Source organism: Nansenia antarctica (assembly GCF_963989245.1).
Source record: "Nansenia antarctica genome assembly, chromosome: 8".
Lineage (NCBI taxonomy): Eukaryota > Metazoa > Chordata > Actinopteri > Argentiniformes > Microstomatidae > Nansenia > Nansenia antarctica.
Window position 1 is genome coordinate 4399002 of NC_137678.1, and position 13033 is coordinate 4412034.

Genomic DNA, 13033 nt, shown 5'->3' on the forward strand with positions numbered 1-13033 from the left:
GAAGACATAGTCAATTTGATGTGAATTATAATCTCAAGTAACACACGGAATGAATAGAATTAAAAATATAACTGTTATATGCAAGTTGAGTGCTTAGACATAGTAATAAGAGCCTATTTGGATATTTTCTCCTTCAAACATCAAAAGGTTTTTATCCAAAGAAGGCAATTATTAACTAGAGTAGGTTAACCATGGACGAACTTTTACTCACCTTTAAGTAATTGAGAGATGAGACGTTTGATCGGCCATTGAGGCATGACTGGGGGCTCACATTTGTCTATGGGAAGAGATCATTAAATGATGTCCCCGGGAGGGGAATGTGAGGTTTCAGCCATGTGACAGTAAGAAATATTAATCATATAATTAAAAATAATTTCCCAGATTAGAGGAAAAAAAAGAGTGGATTGTTATGATGTGTTTTTCAAGTGTGCATAGATAAATTGTAGACACTACGCATGAAATCATTAGTAAACATAATTAAGCTATAATGTTGTTAAACTGCCAGCCAGTCTATCCCTATGTGTCATGGACCTTGTTGACTAGTCGGGCCAGTGAAGAGACTGGGTCAAGGGGTCAGTATATTTAGGGACCGACAGGAATCGGGTGACTGGGTTGCCATGACGACCAACCCGTTATGGGATAAAGGGGAGGCGAACGGAAATCTCATGTTATTAAGTTGACAGCAGAATAATGATTGACACTGTACAGCTGATAGCTAGATCAGCAATAATTTGTACTATAAGAATTGTGTACTGGAGTGAGAAGCCACTCACACTTGGAGCATGAACGATGTGGGCCCTGATCAGCTGAAATAAATGATATCTTCAAACTGTCCCATCTGAGCCGACCTTGGTGATTTCAATTGATTCATTCTGGGGAGAAACCATCATCATATCAAGCATAGACCGTTAGTTAACCCTAACCCTACTACAGCATAGACCGTTAGTTAACCCTAACCCTACAGCCTAGACCGTTAGTTAACCCTAACCCTACTACAGCATAGACCGTTAGTTAACCCTAACCCTACAGCATAGACCGTTAGTTAACCCTAACCCTACTACAGCATAGACCGTTAGTTAACCCTACTACAGCATAGACCGTTAGTTAACCCTAACCCTACAGCATAGACCGTTAGTTAACCCTAACCCTACAGCATAGACCGTTAGTTAACCCTAACCCTACTACAGCATAGACCGTTAGTTAACCCTAACCCTACTACAGCATAGACCGTTAGTTAACCCTAACCCTACTACAGCATAGACCGTTAGTTAACCCTAACCCTACAGCATAGACCGTTAGTTAACCCTAACCCTACACATAGACCGTTAGTTAACCCTAACCCTACAGCATAGACCGTTAGTTAACCCTAACCCTACTACAGCATAGACCGTTAGTTAACCCTAACCCTACTACAGCATAGACTGTTAGTTAACCCTAACCCTACAGCATAGACCGTTAGTTAACCCTAACCCTACACAGACCGTTAGTTAACCCTAACCCTACTACAGCATAGACCGTTAGTTAACCCTAACCCTACTACAGCATAGACCGTTAGTTAACCCTAACCCTACTACAGCATAGACCGTTAGTTAACCCTAACCCTACTACAGCATAGACCGTTAGTTAACCCTAACCCTACAGCATAGACCGTTAGTTAACCCTAACCCTACTACAGCATAGACCGTTAGTTAACCCTAACCCTACTACAGCATAGACCGTTAGTTAACCCTAACCCTACTACAGCATAGACCGTTAGTTAACCCTAACCCTACAGCATAGACCGTTAGTTAACCCTAACCCTACAACAGCATAGACCGTTAGTTAACCCTAACCCTACTACAGCATAGACCGTTAGTTAACCATAACCCTACTACAGCATAGACCGTTAGTTAACCCTAACCCTACTACAGCATAGACCCTTAGTTAACCCTAACCCTACAGCATAGACCCTTAGTTAACCCTAACCCTACTACAGCATAGACCGTTAGTTAACCCTAACCCTACTACAGCATCGACCGTTAGTTAACCCTAACCCTACTAGAGCATAGACCTTTAGTTAACCCTAACCCTACAGCATAGACCGTTAGTTAACCCTAACCCTACTACAGCATAGACCGTTAGTTAACCCTAACCCTACTACCCACCACCCCGAGTTAATTTGATTCATAGATTAATACAATATCTCTAATAAAATCAAATAATAATAGACCATTCTTACCTTTAACAATGACCAACACGTCCTCTCCTCCTGACATTAGTTTGTGCAAAGTCCTTCACTATGTAACATAGTCAGTTCATGAAGCTTCATCTCGCCATCACTACAGATGTTGCATTGCTGCTGTAATGTTTGCCCTCTGTCATAGTTGTAAACGTAATAATCACTCGTAAGGTCTTCAGCTTCAGCACGGTGTGTGTTTACTGACTCCGCCCTCTTAGATCGACTTCTCGTTCCTTGGTATCGCGGGAATAGACCATGTCGTCGTCGTCTTCTTCTTCTTTTGGTTTTAACGGCAGCGTGCGTCCTTGATGCTGCATTACTGCCCTCTGCTGGAGGCAGTTACCTCCTACAATGTCCGTTCTGTCATATGTGTCCCACCATTAATATATCCATCCTTTAAAAAAAACTTTTTTTCTTTGAATGATAATAATATATCATATTATACTATAGAATGATCATAGAATGATCAAAATGATTTTTTTAAAATAATAAAGTGAAAAACAAAATGGAAAAATAATATAGTATATTACTATGTTCTTTTTTTTAAACGTTATTTATTTTTTCCTTAGAATGATAATATATCATATTATACTATAGAATGATCATAGGGTTGATGATCACAGGGTTTTCCAACCCTGTACCAGTGGTAAATGAGTCCACAACCCCCTTCCTCTCATGGTAAATTGCTTCCATGTTCTAAGAATGTTGCATACATCCTAAATATTCCATTTGATGTCATAATGCACTCAAGCAGACATTATACATTGCAGTTAATGGAAGTTCTAGATTGCACAGCAAAATTCTAGAATGATTTTGTGACGATCCACACTGGTACCACCAGTGGGCGCCAATTATCTGTTGTCTTGTTGACCCTCTCTCTTGGTTCCTGATGGGCACAGGTGAAGGTGATCATCCTGATTGTCCCAGGAACTTTAAGAGGGGGTCAAATTGATGGACTCGCTCTCTTCCTTGTCGACCAGCAGCCATTTTTGGGTTGTTGTTACTATTTACGTTATCATTATTTCAATTCAATATTTTATACTTTAATAAATCTCCTATTATTGTTATCCATGTGTCGTCTCCCTTTTTGTCACCTTGTCCTGAGCCAGGCAAGCGTAACAAATTGGGTGCTCGTCCGGGAGTGAATTTGGTGAGAGCAATATTCTCTCCCTTTTCATAGTTGATATTCGGGATTGGATTGTTGGATTTGTCCAACTCTATATTGGGAGACCCGCATGGTTATTGTTTATAGTTATTGGGTTTTGGTTGGATTGGATGTAATGTATTGTTTAGTATATTTGGTACGTTGGTTTGGGTGCTGGTGACGAGGGGGAGCTGGCCGTCCGACTGTGCTGACAAGGACGTAACTCTTGGTATTGGCTGTGATCTTCGGCTGGAGTTTGGTGAGTGCTGTGTTCTATGCAAAGCAGAGAAGGATAGGTAGGGCGGGTGGTTTAGATACCATCAGAGCTATACGTGAACCCCCGTGCTAGGAGTAGAAGCGCTTAACGCTTGTTTATTGTTTTCGTTTGTTATTTTTGGTGTGTTGAACGCGGGGGCGCCACCAGGCATTTGCTTGGTGGAAGAGTTGCATGTGAACGCACTGAAGACTAGCTGAGTGGTTAGTCAGTCATTACTGAGTTAGATGCGGGGCAGCTCTTACGAAGTATGTTAGTTACTTTTCTGTTTTGTATGTGTGCACAGTTACTCGCTTTAAATGGGCTGAAGATTATGGCTGATATGGGAGTAGTTTATAGGAGGAGTTTGTAATAGGAGGGGAGATTCCCGTTTGTTAGGGTTGGTTAATATTGGTTATTTGATTATATTGAGTTATGGATGTTTTTGAGGAGTTTGTGGCAGCTCCGTCGGTCGATGGATTGTTACAGTTAACGAAAGAACAACTGTGGAAGGTTGCTGAACATTATGAGGTTAAGCTTGAGGTGGTGAAAGGCCGAGCAAAGAAACAGGACGTAGTGGAGGCTTTACAGAATACATTAATTCAAAGGGGCATACTAAAGGGTAAAATGTCTGTCCCTAAAAGATCCGTTGGGGTTGCATCTGGGTCCACTGAGTTAACATTTGATCAACAGAAAGAATTGTTAGCATTACAGATGGAATTTCAGATGCAAGAGCGTGAATTTCAGACGCAAGAGCAGACGCGAGAGCGTGAGTTTCAGGCACAAGAGCGTGCGAGGGACAGGGAATTGGAGTTGGATAAATTGGCTCTTGAACGGGAGCGCCTTAGGTTGATTGCTGAGGGAAAGTTATCTGACGGTGGAGGTGGCGATTCGAGTAATTCTAAGAGGGATAATATGTCTGTCATGGTTAGACTGTTGCCAAAGTTTAATGAAAAAGATCCTGATGTATTCTTTTCACTGTTTGAGAGTGTTGCCGACGATAGGGACTGGTCTACTTCAGACCGCACCGCATTACTACAGAGTGTGCTTATTGGCCGAGCTCAGGAAGCTTATATTGCTCTAAATGGTAGAGAGAGGAAAGATTATGATACAGTTAAGGCCGCTATCCTTAGGGCATATGAACTTGTTCCTGAAGCTTACAGACAGCGGTTTAGACAATGGAAGAAACATGACAAACAAACTCATGTTGAGGTTGTAAGAGAACTAACCAGCCATTTCAATCGTTGGTGCGTGGCGGTAGAGGTGAATACTCTGGAGGATCTGTCAAATTTGATTATTTTGGAACAGTTTAAAACCATTGTCCCTGATCGCATTGCCACTTACGTTAACGAACACAAGGTGAAAACAGCAGGTCAAGCCGCGGTGTTGGCAGATGAATTTGTACTGACTAATAAAAGTCAGTTTGGTGAACATCGTTTTCGTAGCGAGGGGAGCCGTAGACATAATCCGAACGTGACTGACCTATTGGTAAATCGTACACAATTCCCTAACGAAGGTCCTGGTTATTCTGTCCCCTTTTCAAGGTCGGAGCATGGCAGTCAGAGTAGAGTAGATCCTAACTCGACATGCAATTATTGCCTTGAGAAGGGTCACTGGAAACAGGAGTGTCCTGTCCTAAAAGGAAAGAAAACCTACAGTGGGAAGGGGGGCTCTGTTAGACCGTTGGCACTTGCAGTGCATGCTTGTGGGGCAGCAGTAAGAGTGTCTGGGGTTGCCGAGAGGTCTCCCTTTAAACCAGGGGTGATGGCATCCTCAGTATCCAGCCCACCTGCGGCTACTGAGTTGGCGGGGGCACTACAGGGCTCTGCTTCCATACAGATTAGCGAGGAGGATCCTGTTTTTGGCCCGTTTATTACTACAGGTTTCGTTTCTCTGGTGGGAAGCCCACAGAAAGTGCCTGTCCAGATACTTCGTGATACAGGGGCTTCAGAATCTTTTATATTGGAATCGGTTTTGACATTCTCTCAGGAGTCAAGTGTGGGGACCAGCGTTTTGATTAGAGGGATGGGGATGCAGACTTTGTCTGTCCCCTTGCATGAAATTGAGCTTTGCTCTGATCTGGTCCAGGGGGTAGTGACCATTGGTGTTCGACCCTCTCTGCCTGTGGTGGGTGTGGCAGTCATTTTAGGAAATAACCTGGCTGGAGGAAGAGTGTGGAGTGATGTGCCCCCACCTCTGGTAGTTAGTTCTGGGTTTACACGACCAACAGGACCCGACCTAAGTGTGAAGGAGTTTCCTGAGGTTTTTACTGCCTGCGCCATGACTCGTACTATGAGTTGCATGGACCCTAAAATTGTTGATGGTAAAGAGTCTGATAAGTTCACTCCTGACAAATCTGTTTTTCAGTTACCAGATCTGCCGCCGTCTTTGTCTCGGAGTGAGTTGATTTTAGCCCAACAGGAGGATCCTGAGCTGAAGCTGCTGCTCAGTGGGATTCAGCCTAAGGATGAGCTGGAGAGCTCTGAAAGTGGTTGTTTTCTCTTGGAGGATGTGTTGGTTCGTCAATGGCTTCCTCATAATGATTGTTCTGTGAGTGACCCCGTTTTCCAGGCAAAATTTACTGGTCCCTACTCTGTTGTACGACAGGTGTCCAGACAGAATTATTTGATCGATGCCCCTAGCCGTAGAGGGTCTACACAGACCACAGTGCATGGGGTGTCTCCATCTCCGTCCACTCCTGTGGTGGCAGCAGGGGGGGAGGAGGATGTGAGTGGGCCTGGAGACGGTGTTTTGCGTCCTCGGCTTAAGACCATGAGACATTGGCTGAGTTATGTGTTATTGTTTGAGAACTGTTTGGTTTCTGTTTGGCACTGGTTTGGGCTCTGCAGCACTTTGATGTTTATGTGGGAAGGGGGGGGTCTCATCCAGTGGTCGTTTGTTAAGATCATAACCCCCTGACCTTTTTGCATACTTTGCAGAGTCCGAGCCAGCGCCTTACCAGGTGAATCAATGCTGCCGGTCTAAAACTCTTGTCCTTAATCTCTCTTTCTCTTGCTCCTCCCTCCTTAAATAGAGCTTTTCCAGGTACCAGGAATTGCTGGAGGGTGGGCAGGTTGTAGGGGAGGTTGGGATTTGACGTTTAGGCTGTGTGTGGCAGAGATCACCGTTTTTTTGTTGCCATAGACTCTTGTTATTATTTGTATTATTTGTAATCTGGGAAACAAATTAGCAGAGACCTTTTTAGTAGGCCTCTGTTTTAAGGGGGGGGATGTGACGATCCACACTGGTACCACCAGTGGGCGCCAATTATCTGTTGTCTTGTTGACCCTCTCTCTTGGTTCCTGATGGGCACAGGTGAAGGTGATCATCCTGATTGTCCCAGGAACTTTAAGAGGGGGTCAAATTGATGGACTCGCTCTCTTCCTTGTCGACCAGCAGCCATTTTTGGGTTGTTGTTACTATTTACGTTATCATTATTTCAATTCAATATTTTATACTTTAATAAATCTCCTATTATTGTTATCCATGTGTCGTCTCCCTTTTTGTCACCTTGTCCTGAGCCAGGCAAGCGTAACAGATTTGCAGAAATATTTTACTCCTGAAAATTAGTGTCTACCTTTATGGCGCTTTTCCATCAGCGGCCCGGATCGCTTCGGGTCGGGTCGCTTCGGCACGCTTCGGCCCGCTTTTGAACAGTTCTGGTTTTCCACTATACACAACAGACCAGGAACGAGTAGGAGGAGTAGGCGATAGTAGGCGGAGTTACGCGTCATAAAAGCGCGCCATGGTGGTGACGTATATTTTCACGAGACACAACACAGCCACAACAACAGCGACATGGAGGAACTTGAAGCTATCGTATGCCTTTCCCTCGGCATGTGGTATATTATTAACCGTGGTTTTTGGGAGAGAAAGAGAGAGAGGAAGCTATGTACACATAATAAAGTCATGTTCTTTTAACCCTTAAAACCACTGCCTTCACTTGTCTGCTTTATGAACTGTAGTATCATTGTGTGCCGTGTTATTCACGGACAAACACGGTGCCCTTTGCAGGTTAATAACTGTGATCTACCGTGGGTTAGGATAACAATTCAAACGTGTCCGGATAGGGGAGAGGACAGGGAATCCAAAACCATTTGAATGGTGTCGATACGACACTTATCACAGTTGACACAGCGCGGAGCGAATTCCCTGGTAGAAATTGTCTCTCCCCCCGCTGATATCCTCCATGACGTGCTGCTGCTTAGAGCAGCGGTGAACTCCCGGTTCATTGAGTTTAAGGTTAAAAGCATAACTTCTCGGGGTGTCAGCGTGGTGGTTAAGGGCTCAAAATGACCGTATACCGATGGTGAAGTTAGCAAAGGAGTATTGTGTTTGTACCACCTCCACAGCCGGTGTTATTCACGGGCAAAGACGGTAAACGGAGGCACACTTTGCGGGTTAATAACTTTGGTTTACCGTGGGTTAGGATAACAATTCAAACGTGTCCGGATAGGGGAGAGGACAGGGAATCCAAAACCATTTGAATGGTGTCGATCCTACACTCCCATCACCGTCGACACAGCAAGGAGCGAATTCCCTGTTAAAACGATTCTCTCCCCCCGCTGTCAATGGGAATTTCAACCAGCAGGCGCGGTGCTGCAGGCAGCAGCAGGTGAACTCCCGGTTCATTGAGTTTACGGTTAAAAGCATAACTTCTCGGGGTGTCAGCGCGGTGGTTAAGGGCTCAAAATGACCGTATACCGATGGTGAAGTTAGCAAAGGAGTATTGTGTTTCTACCACATTCACAGCCGGTGTTATTCACGGGCAAAGACGGTGCATAATAGCGATTTTTGTGTTATGCTTGTTGTAAAAAAAAGTTCTATGATGCATTGAAATGACATTAAACTAAGATAATACGATGGTCAGCATACTTTTTCAAATCTTTATTAATAAGCTATTACAGAAACTGTAGTGACATTTTCCAAGAGCGAATGTGGTATTTTAAGATGGCGGTTAGCGAAGAAATCTATGAACATGTGATGACGATTTCCATTGACCAATCAACGGTGTGCAGCGTCACACGTCACACGCAGCCTGGCAAAAAGGTTCCGGGTCTAAATTTGGTTCCTGGTTAAGAAGGGTAGCTAAAGAAGCGACCCGAACCGAGCAGAGGGTCGACCCGGGCTGGCCCTGTAATGGAAAAGGGGCTTTAGTCTACCTGACGCCAGAGGTCAAATCTGAAGTGGTTCCACGTCTAAAAATGAAGTTTACAACTTTACAGTCTATAGAAACACTGTAGAAAGTTTCATGCTTTAGTCATAAAATGCACAATTGTTATGCCTATCAGCCTCACTACAAATGCAACTTACAGAGAAGCCACCCTTCTCTGCCCTCTCCCGCTCACTTGGCTTAATTTAGCCGCTATAATTGAGCCACTATCTCAGGGCGTAAATACAAAGCTCATTCTCAAGTATATTTGGTATTTATAGACTTTGGTACGTACACACTTTTATTTTGCCTGTCTGTGTGCGGCTCTTTAATCCATTCATTCAAAGTGTGTGGCTCGCTCGCTGTGTCTCAATAGGCGTCGTTTTGGTTTAGCAATTCATGGCACTCGCCATACCTGCATAAAAAAAAAATCCCCTGAAAATTGTATCTGAAACACGTGTTGTCATGTTGGTGATTTTATCCACAACGGTAACTCAACATCCTCCCGGCTCCATCTCACCCCCCCAGCCAGGCGCTGTAGTGGAGCGCAGGGTTGCCAGACGGGATTGACAATTTCAAGCCCAACCAGTCTAAAAGCTGCCGAATCCACCCGTCCAGAGTGACCAAAAGTAGCCCAATCTGGCAACACTGGAGCGGGACATCGGTTCCTCAATAAACAAGCCATGAGTAACGTTAATGTTAAAACCTTGTCCACGATTCTCATTCATTCAGGTGGGTTGAACGCCATAATACTGTTGGTTCAAATGTAATATATTAATGAACAAGTTCATGTCATGTTGTGTCAGTACAAACATGTTCTAATTACATTTTATTTTAGTGAAAAACCCGACCTAACGTCACCCGCGATTGTGAAGCTAACTGTAACAAGCTAGTTAGCGAATGTTAAAGGGTACAACAACAGCTAGTTTAATGTCAACCATGTCTCTATTCTCAATAACTTCTGTAATAATTGTACCGAATTGGGGCCAGTAACACTAACTTGTGTGTGAGTAAGTTATATGTGTGTGTGCAAGCATGTTTTTGATATTGTCAATCGTCTCACTTGTAATAGGTGAGCTGTAACACAAATATGCCAGTGAGACAAAGGAAAATGGACATAAGGAGCTTTTTTGGTCAAAGGGCAGCAGAGACAAGTACAGGACACAGGTGAGGTCTTACAATACTAGTGTTTTAACAGTGCAGTTAATTTAGAGTTGAGAATAGCTAAATCTGTAATGTTTTGTTTCTAAGGAGATTGAACCAGGTCCACCTGCTAGGAAAGATGTAGATTACTACCTACATACTGTAGCTGTCTCCTTTATGCATTACCTTAATACAATATAAGTCAATTGTATAGAAACAACTCACCAAAAAAGACTATTGCACAACTGATTTGAAACCCCCCCTCAACCCCCCCTATTCTGTACCTTGCCATACCTTGGCTTTTGCTGAAATGACACCACTGGTCTCATAGCCTATTGGAAATGTATTGCGTGTGTGTGAGTGAGAGCTTTTGTGAGCCTGCATGTATGATGCGGCTCTTTCTGGTACCCCAACAATTCTTTGGGGCTCTTAGTCTCCAACTGGTTGGCCACCCCTGGGGCCTCATTTATAAAAAGGTACTTGAACGACATCTTTGACTTTCACGTAAGCACATTTTTCTAAACGGACGTAAACATTATTTATAAAACGAGCTGCGCTTGTTTAACATTGCATACGTGCTTCCTTCTATAAATACCAAATATACTTTAAATTGAACGCAGGTGAATAGCGGCTCAAAGAAAAGCGGCTGAATTAAGCCAAGTGCTAAAATATAGGGTAGGCGTTCGAACCAGGCAAATGCTTGTACTCAAGTTGTAAAAGAAAATCATTTCTTAACTCATTTTCTCGGCTGATAACAAAATCGTTAATTTTATTACGAGCCACATTCACTTCGCATGAATTACAGTATAGGCAGTGCGGCTCACATGCCTGTAATAACTCTGCATAACCAGTAGGTAATACCCGACGTACAGCTACGATCGTTTCCAGAGCAGTGGTATGGTTACTCTCCTGTGTGTGTTCTCTGATGCTTCTTCAGGTGTCCTGCTTGACTGAAACTCTTCCCACACTGGGAGCAGTGGTATGGTTTCTCCCCGGTGTGTATTCTCTGGTGAATCTTTAGACTTCCTGCGTCACTAAAACTCTTCCCACACTGGGAGCAGTGGTATGGTTTCTCTCCGGTGTGTATTCTCTGATGCTTCTTCAGGACTCCTGCTTGACTGAAACTCTTCCCACACTGGGAGCAGTGGTATGGTTTCTCTCCTCTGTGAGCTCTCTGATGAACCGTTAGTGGTCCTGCTTGACTGAAACTCTTCCCACACTGGGAGCACTGGTATGGTTTCTCTCCGGTGTGTATTCTCTGATGCTTCTTCAGGTCTCCTGCTTGACTGAAACTCTTCCCACACTGGGAACAGTGGTATGGTTTCTCTCCTGTGTGTATTCTCTGATGATCCTTTAGGGTTCCTGCTCGACTGAAACTCTTACCACACTGGGTGCAGTGGTATGGTTTCTCCCCGGTGTGTATTCTCTGGTGAATCTTTAGACTTCCTGCTTCACTAAACCTCTTCCCACACTGGGAGCAGTGGTATGGTTTCTCTCCGGTGTGTATTCTCTGATGCTTCTTCAGGTCTCCTGCTTGACTGAAACTCTTCCCACACTGGGAGCAGTGGTATGGTTTCTCCCCGGTGTGTATTCTCTGATGCATCTTCAGGGCTCCTCCTCCACTAAACCTCTTCCCACACAGTGGGCAGCGGTAGGTCTTCTCTCCGGTGTAAGTCTGTGGGTGTGTTTTAAGGTGATTCTTCCGCCTCGAGCTCCTGTGTTGTTGATGGTTTCCTGGTGTGGTGGAGCTGGGCTCGCTGTCTGAACCTGGGTTGGAGCTCTGCTGGTCTGTAAGAATAGGAACATATACAGGGTTACATAGGCAAGTTTATTTGTATAGCACATTTTATACAACAAGGGCAATTCAAAGTGCTTTACATACAGCATTAGGATATTACGAAAAAAAAATATAGAGAGAAATTAAATATCAACATTTGTTTATCTATCTAAGTAAGTCTCTCAGAGAGATAAACCTCTGCACCTCCTACAAGCATCGTACCACCATTACGATTACCATTACGATTACGGTCAGATTATCACAGGGAGTGGCTGCACATATGATGCAAAAGAGGTTGATTATCATTATTAAAAAATAATAGTAATAAATATGCTAATATTTGAAAATTAATACACATTATATACTGTATCATAAATAAAATTGTATTTGTTCCATGTTGTTCCATGAAAATCAGTTGAGGATTACAGACATAATCAAATGTAGGCTACTGCAAGTACTTTGCTGCGATAGCTATAGCGAGACCTACTGTACAGTTTAGCATTCATAACTGTCTGTACATTGACATATAATATCCTATCACTACTGCGTATGTAACTGGGGTAAAACCTGTGATTGAAATAGCTTTATACGAAGTAGATTTAGAACATGTCAGGATACTGGGTGGTAGAACGCTCTTATCTAAGAAAAGTCATGAAAGGAGGGTCCTGAAATTTTATCGACTTCAAAGGTAGAATTTATTTTTACTCACTAGGTTAAATGACCCGACCCATGGCTGTGCTAGTGTTAACGACCCCACCCATGGCTGCTCTAGTGTTAATGACCCCACCCATGGCTGTTCTAGTGTTAATGACCCCACCCATGGCTGTTCTAGTGTTAACTCATTGACTGCCAAAGACGCCAATTGGCGTCTTATAGAATAGTAACGTTGACTGCCAAATGGCGTCTTTGGGATTTTTTTTTTTTTCGCGGGGATCGCGTTATTGACATGTTCTACACCTAGCGAGTGAATTTCAGACTTGGGTGTAATGTATTTCGGTCCCAGATGGGGGCAGTAGTTCGATAAAAGCCTGGAGAAGGAAGTGGCTTGCTGTGGGTTGTAGTAATGGCGAATCGGATCAGGGTATGTGCCAAACGCGGCGCGGAGCATTGCGGCGCGGAGCATTGCGGAGCATCGCGGCCATCGCGCGACTCTTCAAACAGTTCAGAGTCGGATGATACAGAAAAAGTGCAGAAAAAAAATAAAATAAAAAGTTCTGCAGAAAAAGCTCTTTTCTCTGTTTATTGGTCAAAATCAGGTGTTTTTGCTGAAACCACCCTATGTTCTACGGCCGATTTCTAAACACTCAAAGAGGCTAGAAACAAACTTTCTTTTTCTGATGAAAGAA